This window comes from Erinaceus europaeus, chromosome 2 (assembly GCF_950295315.1).
Source record: "Erinaceus europaeus chromosome 2, mEriEur2.1, whole genome shotgun sequence".
In the NCBI taxonomy this organism is placed as follows: Eukaryota; Metazoa; Chordata; class Mammalia; order Eulipotyphla; family Erinaceidae; genus Erinaceus; species Erinaceus europaeus.
The window spans coordinates 74104636-74126800 of record NC_080163.1 but is presented as its reverse complement, the minus strand read 5'-3'; the positions used below and the strand labels follow the sequence as shown (position 1 = coordinate 74126800).

General features: G+C 39.0%; 1 pseudogene; it reads right to left on the bottom strand.

Moving 5' to 3' along the window:
• Positions 1–636: 636 nt before the first annotated feature.
• Positions 637–2061, bottom strand: LOC103121623 (MTRF1L release factor glutamine methyltransferase-like; annotated as a pseudogene).
• Positions 2062–22165: the final 20104 nt, after the last annotated feature.

Here is a 22165-nt window from a genome sequence, read left to right as displayed (position 1 = left end):
TCCCAGTTCAGTTCTTTGCCCAATTTCAAGATAACTTTGAATCCTAGTTTAGCCTGTGTGTGTGTGTGTGTGTGTGTGTGTGTGTGTGTGTAGGAGGAGGAGGAGGAGGAGGGCTTCAGTTATCATTCATTAAAATTTTGCATGTTAGGAAGGATATCAGCTACATTTCTTTGTCCTTAATATCAAAAATATGTCTTCATTTGCTTTTTAAATTAGTGTCAATTTCCTTATTTTATCTGTTCACTTAGTAACACAGGGAGGACAAAGAGCTGGATGGCAATTCAACAGGATGGTTATTTTTCTCCTTGCCATCACAAGAGCATTAGTTGTTCAAAGTTTTTGAAAGTGTATAAAATGAGGGTATTGAGTATATAAGCTAGATTTTATTCTTAGGAGTACCACACTCTCTTCCAACAGTTGGTTCCTGGGCCCTTGTTTTGGCTATAAAAGTGAAAGACAAGATTCATGGAATCCTCAAAGGCAGCTTAATATGGGAAAGTATTGCCTTTCAGCTAAAGTGAACAAGTCTTCTGTAGCTCATCATAATGTTCTAGAATATGTATGTCCATGTAAGTCCATCTGCTCTCACGATGATAAAAACCAGTAGTTGTTTTATTTATTTTTCTTAAATTTTTTTTTCAGTATCTTAACAATTTATTAGTTCTAAATCCCAACATCTCCAGAGTGAGCACTTCCTCTCACTGAGTTGCCCATGGGGGCAGACTAAGAACCCGTTTCTGCTCAGCATCTGAGCAGATGTCCTTGTTCTTTGCCACCACATCCTTGCTTCTACCCACCAAGTCTCCTAGAAACATAACGCGCAGTGAGTCACAAAGCCATGGCAAACGCTTCAAACACTGGGGGTTCTGGGAGGCACCATCCATCTCCTTCCAAGAAGCGATGTAGGAGAGTCAGTAGGGCACGCTAGTAGGCTGGGGTCCTGGCCAGGCATCTACAAGGACAGTCACGCTGGGGTCCAGACCTTTGGATATGCAGGAATCGGGGCCTCCCACAGAAGTCCTTGCACACTGCCACCAGATGGAGGGACAGGCCAGGCCGGCTCTCAAGCCAGCTGCTGACAAGGTGCCTTGGGTCCACTTCTAAGAAGATGCTTCCAGAGTCCTTCAGAACTTGAGGTGCCAGGGCCAGGATGTGGGTGATAATGTCCATACCTTCTTCTCCACCATCCAGGGCTAGTGGGTCTTCAAAGCTGCGGATCTCAGGGGCCAGCTGCTCCTTGTCCTGGTGGAAGATGTAGGGAGGATTGCTGACGATCAAGTCCATCGGGCTCCACAGTAGAAGCTGTGCCCAGCTCCCCTCTAAGGTCACATCAAGGGGGACAATCCGAATCCTGTCCTATAGCTGAAGCCTCTGAGCATTCTCACGGGTAAGGCAGATGGCAGCTTCTCCCTTATCTACAGCAATGATTTGGCTCTGGGGAAGCTGGCTCAGACGGCTCCAGATCCACAGCCCACTTCCAGGATGAGGGGGCCACCTTTAGTTCCTGCCAAACCGGGTCTCTGGGTCACCTCCTCCAGCACCCACTCAACCAGTTCCTCTGTTTCTGGGGGAGGGATGAACACTGGGGGTGCCATCTTCAGAGTGAGCCCCAGAAAGTCCCACTCCCCAAGAATGTACTGCACAGGCATCCTTCGCAACCGACGGCTACTCAGCTCCTGGATGTACTGCAGCTGCCAAGAAGTCAGGGGCTGGGTCCAAAGTACTGGCTTCAGGCTCTGAAATGTTTTGGCTCCAAGGACATGAGCCACGATGTATTCACTGGATTCCCGGGCCTCAGGGATACCCCTTTTCTCAAAGACTGCCGTCCAGTGGCTGACCAGCTCTGTGGCATTCAACAACCCAGCTGGTGGTCGATGGGGCAGCCATGAACTGAAGGCCCTGCCCTGAGTGCCTCCCCTCCTCTCTGGGCCAGACAGGAAGGACCAAAGCATTCCACCCCAAAGTGCCATGTCTCAGGGAAAGACTCCCTTGAGCACTTCCAGGGCTCCCAAGTCTTCCTTGTGATGTTAGCTGCTGAAGATGGTCACTGACTCTGGCTCCTCAAGGACTCTGGCCCTCTGGACTCTGGCTCCTCAAGGACTCTGGTCACTGACTCTGGCCCTCAGATGTGACTATCACCCTCCACCACCAGCCCACGCCAGCCTGGCGCAAAGACCTGGGGACTGGCTGCCGGCTATTTTTCTTAAATTTTATTTATTTCTCCTTTTGTTGCCCTTGTTGTTTTATTGTTGTTATTATTATTGTTATTGATGTCATTGTTAGAAAGGACAGAGAGAAATGGAAAGAAGAGGGGAAGACAGAGAGGGGGAGAGAAAGACACCTGCAGACCTGCTTCACAGCCTATGAAGCTACTCCCCTGCAGGTGGGGAGCTAGGGCCCCAAACCGCAAACCTTATGCTGGTCCTTGCTTCGCACTTGCGCTTAACCCTCTGCCCTACCGCTGGACTCCCTTAAATTTTTTTTTAAATATTTATTTCCCCTTTTTGTTGCCCTTTTTTTTTTATTGTCCTTGTAGTTATTATTGTTGTTGTTACTGATGTCGTCGTTGTTGGATAGAACAGAGATAAATGGAGAGAGGAGAGGAAGACAGAGGGGGAGAGAAAGACAGACACCTGTAGACCTGCTTCACCACCTGTGAAGTGACTCCCCTGCAGGTGGGGATCAAGGGGCTTAAACCGGGATCCTTAAGCGGGTCCTTGCGCTTTGCGCTGCATGCGCTTAACCTGCTGCGCTACCACCCAACTCCCCCTTAAAATTTTTTTATTGATAGATACAGCCAGGAATTGAGAGGGAGGGGCATGATAGAGAGAGAGAGAGACAGACACTTGCAGCACTGCTTCACTACTAGTGAAGCTCTCCCCCTGTAGATGGGGTCTGGGGGGCTTGAACCAGGTCCTTGCACACTGCAACATGTGCATTCAGCCAGTTTCGCCACCGCCCAGCCCCTTTCTTTATTACTGTCTCACTTCCTTGGTCAGAAACAATGTCCTTTAGGACATCCTGATGATATATAAGACATTCAGTAAGGGTGGTTCCTATTGGCTTGTAGGAGGAGGGAAAACAAACCCAAATCCAAAAAGAGAGGTCAAATTGTTGTGTCCTTTGCTGGGGTGGAAGAGTTCCAATATAATTAACATCCTGCTAGATAGTAGGCTGGCTTTTGCCCAAATAACTTCTAAGATTCATGATACTGAGAGCTCAGCTTTTGATCTTCTAGTAGTGAAGTTGAGCAACCAGAGAAGGCAACTTAGCCTTTGTACTATGAAGTTTTATGTTGATAAACCCACACATACCTTCACATTTGCCACTGCAAACTGGAGATATGTTATTTGAGGAAGGGCAGAATGACTAACTGACCATTAAAAGTATCCTTGAGAGTGGACATTATTGTTAAATACAAGAACTCTCCCATTCTGGATTCTTTCTGACAGCTCACTAGAATAGCAGCTGAAATTAAAAGTTAAAACTGCTTTAGTTTTTCTAATTCTCTAAATCATAGACACTTTCGTCAGTATATTTGATCTTGCTTCCTAACATCAAAACTATGCTTTTGTCTTTTAAGTGCACAATACGATCTCCTTCACTCACTGATATTTATTTATAAAATGGAGATACTGACAAAATCACAGGATAAGAGGGGTACAATTCCACACAATTCCCACCACCAGAACACCCTATCCCACCCCATCCCCAAAGCTTTCCTATTCTTTATCCCTCTGGGAGCATGGACTCAGGGTCATTATGGGGTGTGGAAGGTGGAAGGTCTGGCTTCTGTAATTACTTCCCCGCTGAACATGGACACAATTCCATATTTTAGTTAATAAACTAGGCAAATATTTATAAAACATTACAGGTGTGTAAGCTTTGATAAGAAACAGAGTGCTAATAATGAGTGCTCTATATAAATGAAGTTTTATTCAATGGCTTCATAATTTTTTATCCAACTACTATCTGAATTCATTCCCAATATATTTACCCCCCCTTTTTTTGCCAATTTATGTAGTTAACATAGTTTTCTTAAAGTTAAAGTTCTGAAAAGTGCATGTTTGTGTGCATATGCATATTTAGGTGTGATTTTTTTTTTAGTTTTAAGGAAGCTGAATCAAGTGAATTATGACATTTTTCAAATCACATACATAGATCTACATGAAATCAGAAAGAATTCTTTTGGATTGCAAAGATTCAAGCCAAACAAAACCAAAACAAAACAAAGCAAAATAACCCCCCCCAAATAGGATATCTTACTGGAAGTTGGGGTGAGAGTACAGAGTTCTCCAAATTATTTCAAACATCAGAGTCCTAATTCTTGAGATTGCATTATTTCTTGATATATATTTTAATCTTTATGTAAAAGTGATAGTGAGACTGGAAATTTAGGTCAGTGTATTTATAAATTATACTTTGTGTTTTATTACTTAAATAGTGCAGCTATAGGAAATAGATCCTAACTCAGTTATAAAATATCTTCTATTTCATAAGGGCCTGGATTGTAAAAGATTGTCATTATCTTTTAAAAATGTTTTATTTACTTTTATGAGATAGACAGAGGGCGGGGTAGGGGAGAAAAACCAGAGCACTGCTTATTTCTGGCTTATGGTAGTACTTGGGTTTGAACTTGGGACTTCAGAGACTCAAGCAAATGTCTTTTGAATAACTCTCATGCTATTTACCCAGCTCCATTGTTATTCTCTTTCTTGAACCCACAACAAACTTCTTGTTTACATCATTTTTTGCAGATTCAATCTTAGAGTAGGAATAACTGATTGATTTAATATGTACTATGTGTTTACAATATAGCTGTGTTGTGTTAGAGCAAACAAATTGCCTGTCTACTGAAGTGGGAGATAATCTCATTGTTTCTGACTTTAGACTTTCTAAATACAAGAAAAATATCTAAGATGTTGGAAAAGCTGACCATTCAACTATTTTTATTTATTAAAGCTAGGAACAAAACAATATTTCTAGAGTTTCTTTGTAAAACATGATGGATATGAAATTACTAGTGTTCTTTACTTTGTTTCCTTATTTCCCAAACTGGATTAAAAAAACAACTGTTATTGAGTTATTTTAAAAACCCTTATAGGTGGCACAGCTATATACAAGATACTGGGTACTATACAGCAAACCCTAACAAAAGGACTTTTCAAAGCTAACCCAATTAACAATAATGTGATAATAACAATAACTATCCATTGTCTTTTTGAACTCTAAGACAGCAGGAACCTCACATCTCCACTACAGAGCCATATTTCCCCCAGTCCTGGAACCTTTGGATAGGGCCTACTTTCCCGTATGCCTCTCCCAATCCATATCAAATAATATTGCATCTGCCAATCACAACCTAACCAACACAACGATTGCCACCTCAACATGCTTACTTCAGACTGTGTCCAGAGACTTCACATGTGGAATGACAACCCTTCAGCTTCATCACTCGGGTGAGACCTTTCCTTTCATAGTATTTTCTAATTCCATCCCAGGTGGATAACTTTCTAACAATGTCCCAAAACCTAGATATATACCAGGTTCTGTAAGAGCATATGTTTACATATATCCATAAACTAGTGCAAAATATATACCTGAAAGCAGAAGTACACTAGAGTTTGCAGTGAGTACCCCCCCAACACTTCCTCTCCACTATTCCAACCTTTGGGTCCATGATTGCTCAACAATTTGTTTGGCTTTGTATGTTAACTCTCTTTTCAACCACCAGGTTCCAGATGCCATCAGGTTGCCGGCCAGGCTTCCCTGGACTGAAGATCCCACCAATGTGTCCTGGAGCTCTGCTTCCCCAGAGACCCACCCTACTAGGGAAACAAAGAGGCAGACTGGGAATATGGACCGACCAGTCAACGCCCAGGTTCAGCGGGGAAGCAATTACAGAAGCCAGACCTTTTACCTTCTGCAACCCATAATGACCCTGGGTCCATGCTCTCAGAGGGATAGAGAATGGGAAAGCTATCAGGGGAAGGGATGGGATATGGAGATTGGGTGGTGGGAATTCTGTGGAGTTGTACCCCTCCTACCCTATGGTTTTGTTAATTTATCCTTTCTTAAATAAAAAATAAAATAAATAAATAAATAAATTAAATAAATAAAAACCTTTAAAGCGTATATATATCTTAAAAACAAACGCCAGTGTTTTTGAGTATTTAAGTATTTTCAAAGTATATAGTAATGGTTTTATTACACAATTTCTCCCAAAATAATGTGTTTAATTAATTTTTCAGTCAATGTTAATAGAGTTTCAAGAAACTATTTTTCTAGAAGGGTATTATATACAAAATTTATATTAAAAAAAACTTTCAACCATACAGAAGTGCTGGAAATAAACTCCAACTTGATAAGTTTGACCTTGATTCACAATTTGCATTATTTTCCCATCTGTTCATAAATATATATATGAATAAATACATACTGAACTATTTGAAAATAGATTTCAGTCATTATGATGCTTCATTTCTAAATAGCATGCATCTACTAAGAAAGGGAATTTTCCTACAGAACTTTAAAATTATCACACTGAGTATATTTTCATAGCTCTTAGACATCCTGCTTGTGATCTGGTAGATTTCTGATGTGGTTGAGAAAGCAGTTTATTAGGGAGATCAACTTCATGAACCAGCTCCATCCTGAAGCTGTTGTAAACTGTTTTAAAAAACCAAATAATTATCTAAAGTTTCTGGGAGAGTTCTAGGGGTGTATGACTAATACATAAACATATATTCAATAAGAGCTATAAAATTTTTTTTAAATATTTCTATTTATTTTATTTATTTATTTTATTTATTTATTTTCCCACCACCCAATCTATAAGAGCTATAAAATTTTATAAGACATGTGAACATCTATGCTATTTGAAATAAGTTTCCTAGGCCAGCAAGATAGCTTACTTGGAAGGAGTTCCTGCTTTGCCTTGCATATGATGTAGGTTTGAACCCCTGATATGCCACATGTGAGAACTATGGCATTAGGGGGAACTTCAATGCTAAGATGTCTCTTGCTGTCTGCCTGTTTCTCTACCGGTCATGCTACGGAAGAAAGTCCACCTATAAGAACAGGTAAATTTCAGATTAACAGAAAGAGCTTTGAAAATGACTATTATAAATATATTCCAAAACTAAAGGAAAGAATGAATAAAGCTTTATTAAGGTATAATTTATGTACAGTAAAATTGACTGAGTTTAAGGATACACTCCATAAGTTTTTGTTATTGTGTATAGCTGTGTAACTACCATCACATTCCAGATATTACCAGGGGGCAGCAAGATAGGAGAATTTTTTTTTTTTTGGATGGCATTGATAAGTTCATAGTTCTTTCAGGTGGTTTGACTTGTGATTTGTCATGAAGAGTGGACTGGTGGTGAATCAGAGCCTGTGGGTGCTCTGTCACAGATACATACCAATTTACAAATCTCTATGTTACTAACGCAGGTGATCCCATTACCTTCTGTTCACATCTCCTCTTACTACTACCAATAATTATATTCATGATTATAATTTATCACAGCAAAGGAAATATATTAAATCAGTCAATGGAAGAGACACATGGGCAGATTATTTCAAAACACGAAACTTTCATTTCTTCTAGCCATGCTGGAAACAGTGTTATCTCTAACACACATACACACACACACACACACACACACACACACACACACAGTGCTAAAAAATGTGTATTACATATTATGTTGCTATTGTTGAGTAAGAAGCTAGTCTTCCTCTACTTTTCTAGGTATGCAGGGAAATAATTATCAACATAAGAGAGATTAGCAAGAGAAAAGACAAGCTCTAATTATGTGCATACTGGGATTCAGTGTTTGAACTGCTTTCTGGTAATTCTAGTGAAGTTATATAGTCTCTAGAAAGGAAGCAATCTATTAAGGAGGAAAACATAACAAAGGAAGCAATCTATTAAGGAGGGAAAAACAGGGCACTTGTAATTTAAAGAGAAAGGAATTTTTCAGGGTTCATCTACATAGGAATAGGAAATAGATCTCACATCCCTATTGCTAGAGTGATAAGACTATAAGATTGTCTTGCTCCTCCCAGACCACCAATAATGTCTTGTTTTAAGGTAGATAAATAGAAAAAAAAAAACATAGTTCTTGCATCTTCTGTCTCTTAGCATGTTACTTAGGTACATGCTGGGACAGCCTGTCTTTAGTCCCAAAAGTATGTAATCTAATTTTGGTGTCCACTGTTTTACTTTGGACTTGGCTATTTGGCTATAGTTAAACTTAGCTTCTAGTGACTGGTATAATAATGCCCCAAACTTTTACCAGAGATCTCAGTGAGGGCTTATGTATCATGTGACTTCAGATTCACAGGTAACCAAAGACCCCACTTTTTTTGTTCTTTCTTTTTTTATTTTCCAGTTTTTTCTCTTTTTTTTCTTTTCTTTTATTTATTCCCTTTTGTTGCCCTTGTTTTATTGTTGTAGTTATCATTGTTGTCGTTGTTGTTGGATAGAACAGAGAGAAATGGAGAGAGGAGGGGAAGACAGAGAGGGGGGAGAGAAAGACACCTGCAGAACTGCTTCACCGCTTGTGAAGTGACTCCCCTGCAGATGGGGAGCTGGGGCTCCATCGAACCAGGATCCTTATGCCGGTGCTTGTGCTTTGCGCCACCTGCACTTAACCTGCCGCGCTACAGCCCGACTCCCTTTATTTTCCAGTTTTTAAAAATTATTTATAAAATGGAAACACTGACAAGACCATAGGATAAGAGGGGTACAATTCCTCACAATTCCCACCACCAGACTCTGTATCCAATCCCCTCCCCTGATAGCTTTCCTATTTTTATCCCTCTGGAGGTATGGGCCCAGGGTCATTAAGGGGTGCAGAAGGTGGGAGGTCTGTCTTCTGTAATTGCTTCCCCGTTGAACATGGGCATTGGCAGGTGGATCTATACTCCCAGCCTGCCTTTCTCTTTCCCTCGTGGGGTGGGGCTCTGTGGAAGCAGAGCTCCAGGACACATTGGTGGGATCATCTACACAGGGAAGTCAGGTTGGCATCATAGTAGCATTTGAAATCTGGTGGCTGAAAAATAATTAAGATACAAAGCAGAGGGGCTGGGTGGTGGCACACCTGCTTGAGAGCACATGTTACAATGCACAAAGACCTGGGTCAGCCCTCAGACCTCACCTATAGGGGGAACACTTTGCAAGTGTTGAAGCAGAGCTGCAGGTGTCTCTCTTCCTCTCTATCTCCTCCTTCCCTCTTGATTTCTGACTGTCTCTATCCAATAAATAAATAAATAAAATAATAAAAATATTTTTAAAAAGATATAAAGCAGAACAAATTGTTGACTAATCATGAACATAAATTGGTAATCAGATTGAATTTTAATAGTGGGCTCAAATTGTTAATACAGTTCTAACAGTGACTTGTTCTTTAAAATATTAGATTTCCTATAAGCTTGGACTAGGGAGAACAGAAGCAGCTGGTTGTGTTACTTTATATGATATAGATATCTATAAATAGCAGTAAAGGACATAAATTATGGTGAAGTCTTGTATGATACAGCAAATCCTAACAATGGGATTTTCAAAGTTAACCCAATTGCCAAATCATTTGGCTATACCAATAAGTATCTGTTGCCTTCTTAAAGCCTAAGATAGCAGGAACCTTCCCTTTTCTCTATATAGCCTATATTTCTCCCTGTCCTGGAAACTCTAGGGTGGGGCTCAATTTCCAGCATGCTTTCTCAGTTCATACTAACTGATACTGCTGATCTCAGCCTAATCAATACAACCAGTACCACCTTGGCATGTTTCACTTCAGAATATGTCCAAAGAAGTCATGAGTGAGGGAATCGGGCTGTAGCACAGCGGGTTAAGCGCGGGTGGCGCAAAGCACAAGGACCGGCATAAGGATCCCGGTTCGAACCCCAGCTCCCCACTTGCAGGGGAGTTGCTTCACAGGCGGTGAAGCAGGTCTGCAGGTGTCTATCTTTCTCTCCTCTCTGTCTTCCCCTCCTCTCTCCATTTCTCTCTGTCCTATCCAACAATGACAACAACAATAATAACTACAACAATAAAACAAGGGCAACAAAAGGGAATAAATAAATAAAATAAATATTAAAAAAAATTAAAGAAAAAAAAAATAGAAGTCATGAGTGCAATGTTAACCCTTCAGCTTCATTACTTTGGTGAGACCTTTCCTAACTCATAGGACTCCTTAATTCCATTTTGGGTGGCACACTTCTTAACAAAACCTCAAAACCTAGATATAGACCAGATCCCATGAGATAGGGCAGATGTCCACATGTATCCATAAATTAGGGCAAAATATATACTCGATAGCAAAAGTGCACAATTGTGCAGTGAGTCAATAAATGCAGCAAGTAGAAAGAACTAAAAAGACACCATAAAGTACCTAATGAAATAGTTTCTACTTAGAACTAGATATCCTCCTCACCAACCTCCTATTACACTTCCCTCAATCACTCCAAAGCTAACCTTGTCAGACAAAGTAAGGACTACAAAAGCTAAAGAAGGGCAAGAGACTGGCATACTTTAATGATGACTCTTTCGTCACTCTCAGGCCACACCATCACCCGGGGCCCTAGTCAGGGAGTCCTGGGATTCCCAAAAGACATGATGGGCCTAGGCCTCTAACAGATCCTTCTTGCCACTGTCATTGGTCATTTCCATCAGGAACAACATAACCAAAGACACTTTTATCAGGCAGGGTACTCCATGAGATTAGAGGTTTTTTCCCCCAATGTACCAAAAGCAAAGGAATGATCTTATAATGGGCACGGTTAAATTCTTTACTAGTCAATACCAGCTGTTTTTTGATGGCTGTGACTGGGTGGTGAGTGACGTTTTCCATCTATTTTGAATAGGATTGGTGATCTGTCATTTCAGAGGATTATTGGAATATGGATATGAGTATAGATGAAATAGCTGATATTTACACCTACAGCTAGTTCTTCTAGACTGGCAAAGGAAACATTTATCCTTTGGACACTATTAGGGTGGCTCCCATGGAGTATCAGTACCACAAAACATGCATACTGTCTCTAAAAAACAAACAAACAAACAAAATGGGGTGGAGGGAGATAGCACAATGATTATACAAAGAGTCTCTCATGCCTGAGACTCCAAAGTCCCAGGCTCAATTACCTACACCACCATAAACCAGAGCTGAGCACTAATACTAGTGCTCTGGTATTAAAAAAAGAACAAATTATTAAAATTATTAGCTGAGCACTAATGCTAGTGCTCTGGTATTAAAAAAAGGACAAATGCAATGAAACCTTTTCTGAGAGTGCATACTAGAGGATATTCTGTGGATGGAGAAATGTATTTGCTTAATGATTAAGAAAAAGTAGTATGAATTGTACATTCTACTTCAGTACATTTCTGCTTATTTGAGAAAATTAATTATTAAGAATCAATTTTTTCTTCGATTGAGCAGTGAAGGAAGAGATAGACAAGTATCTGTCAGTATCTGTAAGTTTTTGTGGACCAAATGCTACAGTAGAGGTGTGTGAATGCCTCATTGTTTCTTTTGGCTCTGTGAAGATTCTGTATTGTCTCTCCTAGGATTTCCCCCTTATCACTTATTAGGTGACATGATACACATTGTGATCTCTCCTGCAGTATTTCCTATTCTTGTTAGCTTCATCCTTACAATTGCACAGGCCACAAACATACATACTTATATACGTTTTTAATTGCTTCAAAATAAGTCTCCACAGACTTGGTGGCTGTATGCCAGAAATCTGTGCAAGATACATTTGTATTCTCTGTTTAGGGTCTCAAAAGGCCTGGATTAAGATGTCATTGGGCCACATTCTCATCCAGAACTTGGGTTTTTCTTCTAACCTCATTCAGGTGTTGACAATTTAGTTACTTCTGGTTGTATAAGTGAAGTATGTGTTTTTGATGGATAGCTGTTAGAATTACTCATAACCTTGAGAGACTTTAGATCCTAGCAATGCAGCCCTCTTATAATTTGGTACCTTAATTCTCTGAGCCAGCTGGATTACTTTTCCCCAGTCTGTTAAACCAGCCTTTTATATAATGTCACATAATCATTGGAGCTACTATCCCATGGCCTTCATCATTTAACAAACTCTGAAAAGAGGGTTGAATATTCCATCCTATTCACAGGTTCTCTCCACCTTAATGAGGGGAGGGCACTAGCGAGGGCATATACACTAAGGTTTGGTGATCTGGGGGTCTAAAATGAATTCTGCTGGCTAACATGGTTTTGTAATGTACTATTATTATTTAATAAAATAGTCATATATTGTTTTGATATTCTGAAAAAAAAATGAATGAATCATATTCATAGGGAAAAGAATGGTTGGTATGATAGATTTCTTGGTAGGGTGCCTGCTTTGCAATGAACAGAGTGAGCTCTCATTCTACTATATGGACATCCTGTAATACTGGGGTTAGTTTCAGTACTATGATGCCTCTCCCTTTTTCTGTCTGTTTGTTTCTCTGCCTAAAAAAATGTTAGTGGGAGCATGCTGGTGCCCAAGTGGAGTGACTCCAACTGGGGGGTAAGCCTCTGACCCTCCCTCACCAGCTCTAGAGGCTGCATGACTTAGAAAGAGGCATCAGGGAACATTCTGGTATGAACATTCATTTATTTGGCGAAGGGTACAGGCCTTTATACTGAGTTAAACAACATTTTTCACATATGTCAGAAATTACAGGTTTCTTAAAGGTCAGCTTGCCTCCATGGTAAGGGGTTGGTATGACAAGAATTGATGAGATACATAAAGGTCAAGACAATTAGTTTCCATGATGCAGGCAAGTTAATTATCCAAAGGTATTTGAGAGAAGCTTAGGGGTTAAACCAGTAAGGTGAGGTAGAGAAGAAGAAAAACAAAGCTTGATGTAAATAACAGATATCAAAGGACACAAGAAAATAGAATATGGGGTCTCACTGCCAGGGTGTATGATAGAGTGTGTTCTCCTATATGATTAGAAGGTGAAGTGGATGTGTGAACTCTGAGTGAAGCCTCAAGCAGGCAGCCATTTGGCTTGCTAGCAGGGTGAACTAAGTGTGAGAGGCTTGTAGTCTTTCTATGAGCTTGAGAGACTAACAAGGAGAAACTGAGTCTGGGAGACTTTTCCCTCTTGGCTCATCTCTATAAGGAGAGAGGCTAACAAGTGGGGTGTCTTTCCAGACCTCCGTCCAGGGATGGAGAGCTCCCCTAAGTGCTACCAAGCTTTCACATTGTCCCACAGGAGCAGTAAAATTGCACGTACATGTGGGCAAATGAGAAAAAATGAAAGAAGAAAGAATAAACCAAAGACTTTAAATACTCAAGTAAATAAAGGAAAGAAAACAGTTTAATTCATCCAAAAAGTTAGGGAGAAAAAGATAAAAGAGAAGTAAAATGAAGTACTAGGAGCTTCCAGTGATTATAATGACATCTTCTGCTTTAACTCCTAACATTAACTACTGCTAATTATTTTTCCTTAGATAAAGTTCTGTCATCCATTCAAATATAGCAAACACTGGCGGAAAGTGAAATTTACTGATACTTATCTTGGGGAATCTTGAAATATACCCTTGTGACAACAATGATTCTATAAAACAACATTTACTCTGTAAAGTGATACTAAAGTAGGAGAAATATGAAGTAAGTAATCACAAAAAAAAGAGATATATGACTAGGGAATAGCTCAGTGGCAGAGTACATACTTAATGTTTATGAGGTCCAGTGTTTGATTGCTAGCACCCTCACCCAAATATGAAACAAGATACGTTGGTAGAAATCCAGATTTATTCATAACACCATAAGGATTCAGTATTAAACCTGCTATTAACAAGAGGTTCTGAATTTGGGATGAAAATACAGCCTGGGGGGCAAGGGGACAGGTTTTCTCGTATCTTTAGAACATAGACTTCCCCACTGGTGTCTTCATATGCCACAACTGAGCAGTGCTTTAGCATGTCTGTTTTTCTCATAAAAATACACATAAATAAGTGTATGTTTATAGAAATAATGAAAAACACAACCTAACTAAAGGAAACTTAAAGGGTACCCCTGAATTAACAGTGATACAGAAGGGTTTATTTAGAGATTCCTTCAATTAATGTTTATACCCAGAGGTTGCCCTACTGTCTAAAGACTTTCACTGAACAAGCCAAAGTTCCTGTCATCATGAAGTTTACATGATAGTGGGGTATGCTGATAATAAACAAATATGGCAGATGGTATGTTAGAGCATGAGGATTACTGCTAAGACTAAAGCAAAAGGAAAGATAACAAGTAATTTTGTGGGTTGGAGGGGGCTGAAATTTTAGACTGTTCAGGCATACCTCTTTGAGGAAGAGCTTTGGATAGGTTGAGAAAATGAGCCACGCAGATTTTTGCAAGCAGGGTGAGTGCAGAGATCCCAAGATGCAAAAGAAAAGGGCAAAAAAGGAAAGAGGAGAAAGTGGCAGGAGACAAGCATGCCAAGCTTAAAATTAAAATTAAATGGATGGCAAATGGTATTTATTGAGTTCCTATTATGAACTACATTTTGCATGTTATTTTGGAAATAGAAAATGAATAAGACAAATTTGCCTCTTAACTTATTAATTCTTTTGCTCAGTTGCCTATTAAATTTCACTTATAGTCACAAACCTTTCTCTTCTAGGTCCAAGAAAACAATGAATGTCATTGTATGTTTCCTTCTATCTTTTTATTTATTTTTATTATCTTTATCTATTTATTGGATAAAGGCAACCAGAAATTGAGGGGGAGGGGATGAAAAAGAGAGGGAGAAAGAGACAGACAGACAGACATAGAGACTCCTGCAGCACTGCTTCACCACTTGCAAAGCTTTCCCCTTGCAGGTGGGAACTGGGGGCTCAAACCTAGGTCCTTGCACAACCCTAACCCTCTTTCCTTCCATCTTCATTAAAAGTATGATCTTAAATTTTGTGGTCAGTTCTGAAGGTTCATCACTCTGGAATTTTTTTTTCAGATAGATAGACAGACAGATAGGTAGAAAGATAGAAAATACTAACAAAATATTTCCCAGGGTGGTGGGAGCTTGATTCATGTGCTGGCAAAACAGGTGCCTTCCCAAATGAGCTAGCTTGCCAGCTGAATCGTGGTCTTTTGTCTAGTCTTTTGAGAATTAAATCTAGTATATTGTATGACTGAGCAATTGTTGGTCTATCTTTTAGTGGCTGTTCAACTATTTCAGCAACTTCTGGTAGTATTGTGTTATTCAGCAACAACTCTGCCAAAAAAAAAATGCTTTGCATGATAAACCACATTTTATTTGTAGCATCTGAGCTTTCCAAGCAATCTTTGCAAAACATTTATTTATACCACAAAGCCACTAAATGTTTATTTCAATTGTTGAGGGAGAAAATATGGGTTGGAGGGCAGCAGCAGAGGCTGGGTTTTTTTCCTACCCATTTTTTGCATGTGTCTCACTACATTAAGTCTAGGCTGGTGACATTTAGAAAAGGATTTATTTGTCACAATTCAACTGCAAATAGGACATTCCCATGTGAGTGTTTTTTTAAAAATGTATGACAATCCTTTCAATACTTTAGTTGGCTGTGTAGAGATTGCCAAAATCCATAGCTTTCAGATTTTGCTGAATGCAGTCAGGAGAAATTCTCCTTTTTTTTTTTTGTTATCATCAAGCATTTAAATCTTTTGAGAATAAATGGAAAATCTGTAGTGAAGCTCTGTGCAGGTGTGGGGAGGAAACCCTAGATAGCTGTAAGATTAGCTCTCCCAATTATAGGTTAAACAAAGTGAAAACTAACAAGACAGAAAACATATTTATTCTTGCTAGCCTAATGTTTACTCAATCTCATTAGATATATTGAATCATGTTTGCAAATAGGCACAGGAAATTCAAGGTGTGTGTGTGTGTGTGTGTGTGTGTGTGTGTGTGTATGTACTGTTTACTTTCTTAGAGATCTCTTACAGTAGTAGATTTTTTTTCCTGATAAGTGGAATTGTTAATTTGAATTCTGAAGCTGTTTTATTTGTTGGTTTGCTTGTTTTGCTTTGTTTCCTATAAAGGTAGTTTAGTTAGGTTAACTATACTCTTACCTTGTTTTGTCCTACTGATACAGAATAACATATGAATAGCAAATAAGGTGAATTGTAATTAATGATTAGACTAATTGTGTACATGCTTCTTTTGTTCATTATGTTCTTGGGAGGAACCTGACTTGGGAGGGCAAATACTTACCCCTGTTTTTTCTCTCAGACTAGGCCTGCCCTGTTTTTCATTATTGCTTATGACTAGCTCAGAAAGATGCTTAGTGCTGGAATTCAGTCTATCTTTCTACCCAGATGTATTCCTAGAAAAGTTTATTTGTTTGCTTGTTTTTCAGAGTTGAGGTTTCATTCATGCATGATTCAATTGCTCCAGGCTACTTTTTCATTCAGAAGACAGAGGAAGAGAGATAACATGGAGAGGGAGAGGGAGAGAGACCACAGCACTGGGACTTACTCCCAATGCCATTACATCTCCCATGAAGTGCCCTGACTCATATCTGGGAGGCATGCATAGCCTGGCAGGCACCCTCCCTGGTGAACTAACTCTCTGGTCCTATAGGTTAATATTTTAGTTTCTATATTTGCTTTATTATTTCTCAATTTTTTTAAAAAAAGAAATAAATAAAGGAGAGAAGAAGAGAAAAGGAAAGGAAAGGGAAGGGAAGGAAAGGAGAGGAGAGGAAAGAGGAGAGGAGAGGAGAGGAAAGAGGAGAGGAGAGGAGAGGAGAGGAGAAGAAGGAAAAGAAAAGAAAAGAAAAAAGAAAAGAGAAGAAAAGAAAAGAAAAGAAAAGTGAAAAGACCCTGTTTGGGAAGGAGGGTGCTATTTATTGTTACTAACTTGAGAATTCAACACTAACCTAAACAACAGTTTTGTGTATGTAGAATACAGAAATACAGCTATCTGCCTTTTTTTTTTTTTTTTTGGCCATAGGAAAGCAATGCAAGTTCAAATTATATCAGCTAAAATATCAAACTGTGATAGTGATTTGTCCCTTAAAATAATCTCTGCATAAAGAACTTGAAGTATTAACTTAACTAGCAGAAATGCTGTTTGGTATTTAACATACAGAAAGAAGTCTGAGCTGGTGTCAGTGATAGGGAAATCTGAGACCTTTCTGAGCCTGCAATGTTAATGTAGTTTTTCATTTCAAACACATTGCTGTTACACTGCCACAGTAGTGAGCTGTTCTCTGTAATCATTGTTCATGTTACTTTCCAGAGCAGCAGTTGCAATCATTAAACATCACTCTTGATCATTAGTAGGAATACTAAGTTTTATTTTAGCCAGACCTACTATGTGGAGTACTCATGATATAAGTGTACATGAATCACAGATCTTTATTTCCTAATATGTAGATCATATTATATTATACATAGAAAATTCTAAGGTATTTCTTAAAACTATTCAACTATGAGTTCAACAAGATGGCATGATACAAGAGCAATATAAAAATTCAGATATATTTTCATATACTTGCAACAAATAATTGAAAATGAAATTAAAATAATTCTGTTCATCTGGACAAACAGCACAGTGGCTATGCAAAATACTTTCATGGCTGAGGCTCTGTGGTACCAGGTTCAATCCCCAGCACCGTCATAAACCAGAGATAAACAGTGCTCTGGTCTTTCAGTCTGTGTCTTCCTCTCTGTATTTCTTTTTCATTAAAATAAAATAAATAAAAATAATTATATTAAAAGAGTATAAAAATTAAATTATTGGATATATTTAACAAAATGGATCTCTGAAAGTTAAAGAATACTATGAAAGAATACTAAGAATACTATGAAAGAATACTATGAAAGAAATTAAGGAGAATGAGAATTTTAAAAATCACTTTATTTGAGAAATAATAGATGGGGTGGGTGGTAGTACACAGGGTTAAACTCACATAATACTAAGTACAAGGACCCACACAAGGATCCTGACTGAGGCCCTGGGTCTCCACCTGCAGAGGTCTCTTCAAAAACGATCAAGTAAGTCTGCAGGTGTCTTTCTCTCCCCATCTCTGTCTTCCCCTCCTCTCAGTTTCTCTCTGTTCTATCCTATAAAAAAAGAAAAAGAAAAAAAAATGGGCTTCAGGAGCAGTGGATTTGTAGTGCCAACACCAAGCCTCAGCAATAACCTTGGAGGCAAAATAAAAAAGAAAACTTTATAGGAAAGTTGTTTCATGTAAATATATATGGAGGGGTAAGATGATGATAATAAAGGTAATGATGGTTATTTTTTTGAGATGATAACAGTCTCCTAAAATTGACTGTGGAGATAGTTAAAAATGCTTGTGAGTTTTCAAAAAGCTATTCATTTTGATGCATTAAATGAGTGGGCTGTATAATTTGTGAAGTACAGCTCCTTTTTTCTTTCTTTTTATTTCTCTCCTTCTCATTCTTCCTTTCTATATTTTTTCTCTTTCTAAAAAAGAAAAGAACCCAGGCCCTAGCATGTGAATAAAAATATGATTAATGCTGAACAGTTTCCTTGGACCAATTTTCATCCTATATTTCAGAGAGAAGGGGTGGGGGGAAGAGAGAGAGAGAGAGAGAGAGAGAGAGGGGCTACTCTGCCATTTGTGGAATTCATTCTATTTTTGTCTTTGCTACTCTCATACACTGTTAGTAATCAAATCCAGGCTTCTCACATGCAAAGCATGCTTTCTGTTCATTGAGCCACCTGTCCAGTCCCCAAATGCACTTTTTAAAATTCTTGACCTGAGCTTCCACCGTTAATCCTTGTGTCTTTTCATATACCATCAACTGCTAAATTCAAACTGGAAAGAAATGTAACTATCCCTGCTGCTAAGTCCTTTTTGTGTCTCAAGACTGGACAAAAATTCTTGAGTGGTTAGACACTTGATTTGCCTTCTCCAGTCTTTACCCTGGACTCTTTTGTTGCTAAGAATTAAAGTTGTCTATTCCAGAGAGCTCCTTAAACACACCTATAACCTAACTGGCTTCTTAAAAGTCTTGATTAAAGGCTCTGTTAAGATGCTTTACTGCCTGGTCACCCTAGATTTTACACATACATTCTTTCAACATTTACTGAGACCCTATTAGGCTCCATGCCCTGTATTATATGAAGTCTAATTTCATGGAGCTTAGAGTTTAGTGAGAAAAGGTTTATAAAAGTAAGCCCATTTACAATATGGCCATTTTACAATAACAGGGTATAAGTATTATGATATTACTCTAAAAAATTATGGATGAAACTTTGTTTATATTGAGGGTTAGATTTATAGAAGTTATTTTCTTTTTCTTTAAATTTTTTTTTTATTATTATTGGATAGAGACTCAGAGAAATTGAGAGGGAATGAGAAGATAGAGAGGGAGAGAGACAGAGATACATGCAGCCCTGCTTCACCACTTGTGAAGCTTTCCCCCTGCTGGTGGGGACCAGGGGCTTGAACCTGGGTCCTTGTGCACTATAATGTGTGTGCTTGACCAGGTGAATCACTGCCTGCTCCCATAGAAGTTATTTTCTACACATAGAATACAAATGTTGAACCTGAAATGTGTGAGGTGGGATGGATTGAATGGAGGATATATCCTGGGTTGGAGCCCTTACTCACTGCCTCTCTCCTCTATCTTTACTATCCCTTCATTTGAACAAATTTATTTTGGTCCTTTAGTATCCTTTCATTTTTGTCTTTTATCAATTGCCTTTTATTTTCTTTCTTTCTTTCTTTCTTTCTTTCTTTCTTTCTTTCTTTCTTTCTTTCTTTCTATTTTTTTATGAGAGCACTGCTCAGCTCTGGCTTATAGTGTGGTGCAGGGGATTGAACCTGGGACTTTGGAGCCTCAAGCATGAGAGTCTCTTTGCATAACCATTATGCTATCTATCTCTCAATAGACTTTTCTTTGTGGAAGGTAGAGTTGGGGGATTTTGAAGCAACAAGAAGGACACCCACATGTCAAAGAAGCAGTACTGATGACAATGATATCTGAGGCCAGTGGGTTGAGAAGTTAAGGAGGACTTTGTGGTATGGGGAGAACTTGGGCTGGGCTAAGTATTAGGCTCTCAGTCACCAGTTGCCAAGTCCAGCTTTCTTCCTGTATTTTTTTTTCCCCTCTCAGGCAACAGGACAAACATGGTATTGGAGATGGTTTGGCTATAGGTCACTGACTAAAAACTCACCTGATGATCCCTGACAGGTGCATGGCAATGTAATACAATCAATCTCATTTTTCAGTGCAAGGCACTGCATGTGCTACGAGAGAGGATTAGCTCATTGTGGGAAACAGCCAGTACTTTTCCACTTGTTTGGACTGATTGGCAATTTATGCTGGGTGGGCAGAAATTAATTTTGGACTCATCCATTTTCTTGTTTGTGAAATCACAACAGTGAGTGGAAATTTTTGCTTAAATTTTTTATTGGTAGGGTTTTCGATGTTTTCACAAGTCTGCATTAGATGAATAAGAATATTTCAGATGTTAATGTACAGTTGCTAATAAGTTGTATGTACATAATCCTGCTAGTGTTAAGTAATTCTGTTAGACATGTAAGGTACAAAAATAAAAATGAAAATGCTACTTAAATGACACAGGGAGGCTTGGAAGGTTCTCAGGTACATAGTAGGAGTGCATGCTGGAACTCAACCAGAACACATATGCTTAGTATCTCTCACAGGAAAAGATGTTGCTTTGCTCCCCTGGGTGCAGAGGGGGGGTGGTAGGTAGAAGCTTAGTCAATGAGTGAATGTCTTAAATCAGCCATTATAAAACCACTAGTTTCCTTCAATGGATCATTCCTTTTTATGTTTGTTTGTTTCCAGAATACTGATCAGCTTTGGCTTGTAGTGATGCAAAAGACTGACCTGGGACTTTGGAGCCTCAAACATGAGAGACCATTCTTTTTTAAACAATCCCCCTCAAGTTGAAGTTCAAGAATCTATTCCTGGGGCCAAGGACCAGGGGCCTGGTGGTGATACACATTGTTCTAATTACAGGAACCTGCTCAAGGATCTGGGTTCAAGCCACTGTGCCCACCTGCAGCACCACAAGGAGCAGTGGCTTCGTAGTTTCCCAGCAATAACTGTGGAGGCAAAAAAAAAAAAAATCTGTTCCTCTTTTGTTCTAGCAGAGGGCCACTTCGGTTTGCAGTGAGACCACCCTTCGACCCTTTGCAAAATTGCTTTTTTTGTTTTTTTGAGTTTTTGTTGTTGTTGTTGTTGTTTTGTTTTTACCAGAGCACTGCTCACCATCTGGTTTATGGTGGTGTAGGGGGATTTAATCTGGGACTCTGGAGTCCTAGAAATGAAGACTTTCTTTGTATAACCATTATACTATCTACCCCCTGCCCAGAATGCTTTTTATTACAGCTTGTGATTTAACAAATTTTGCTGTTGAAATAACATTGCTTATTTGAGGTCAACAGAAACTAATGAATTCAGGTATGGGCATTTCCAGTTTTTTTAAAGTCTGTTTAAACCACTTACCTTTTTTTTCCAGAAATATTCAGTAGTATCTGTTTTTTTTACTAACTGAAAAATTTCAAAGCAGGTTTTCACTTAGATAACCAAGGATTAAAAGCAAAAATGGATTGTTTTTCAGCAGCCATTCTGTATTCTCAGCAATTGCCTTCTCACTTTATGGCATTTTAATTAGGAAATTAAGGATTTAACCAGGGAAGGAACCAACTTTCCTCTGGACAGGAAGGGAAGTTCAACATCACAGATTGGGAAGTTGTCATTTCCACTAGATTGAGAATTAGAGTTGGGAGCAAGCCCCCCAAAAAATCATGTTCCTAGGACCTTGCTCTCAACATGGATCAACCACGGTAGAGAATGTTCCATCCTCTGAAGGGAGGCTGGATGACCCATACCATAGATGTAGAAGAGGTCACGTAGGCTCCTAAGCTAAATATGGGACCCAGATCACATCAAATCAATGAGGTTTACACTCAACAATATTTATACACCTTTCCCATATTTGGGAGCTACTCTCTTCCCTGATCCAGCTTTCTGGTCCTTTTTCCAGCCATGACATCATCTCCCCAGACAACAACTTGTGTCCACCTGCATATCAGATGTCAGGTTCAAAAAAGAACAAAACGAAACAAAGAAAAACACTAATATAGTCATGGGCCCTTTGGAATATAACTAAAAGAGGCCTGCTAAATATCTACAAAAAGGAGACCCCAAATCTCCATCT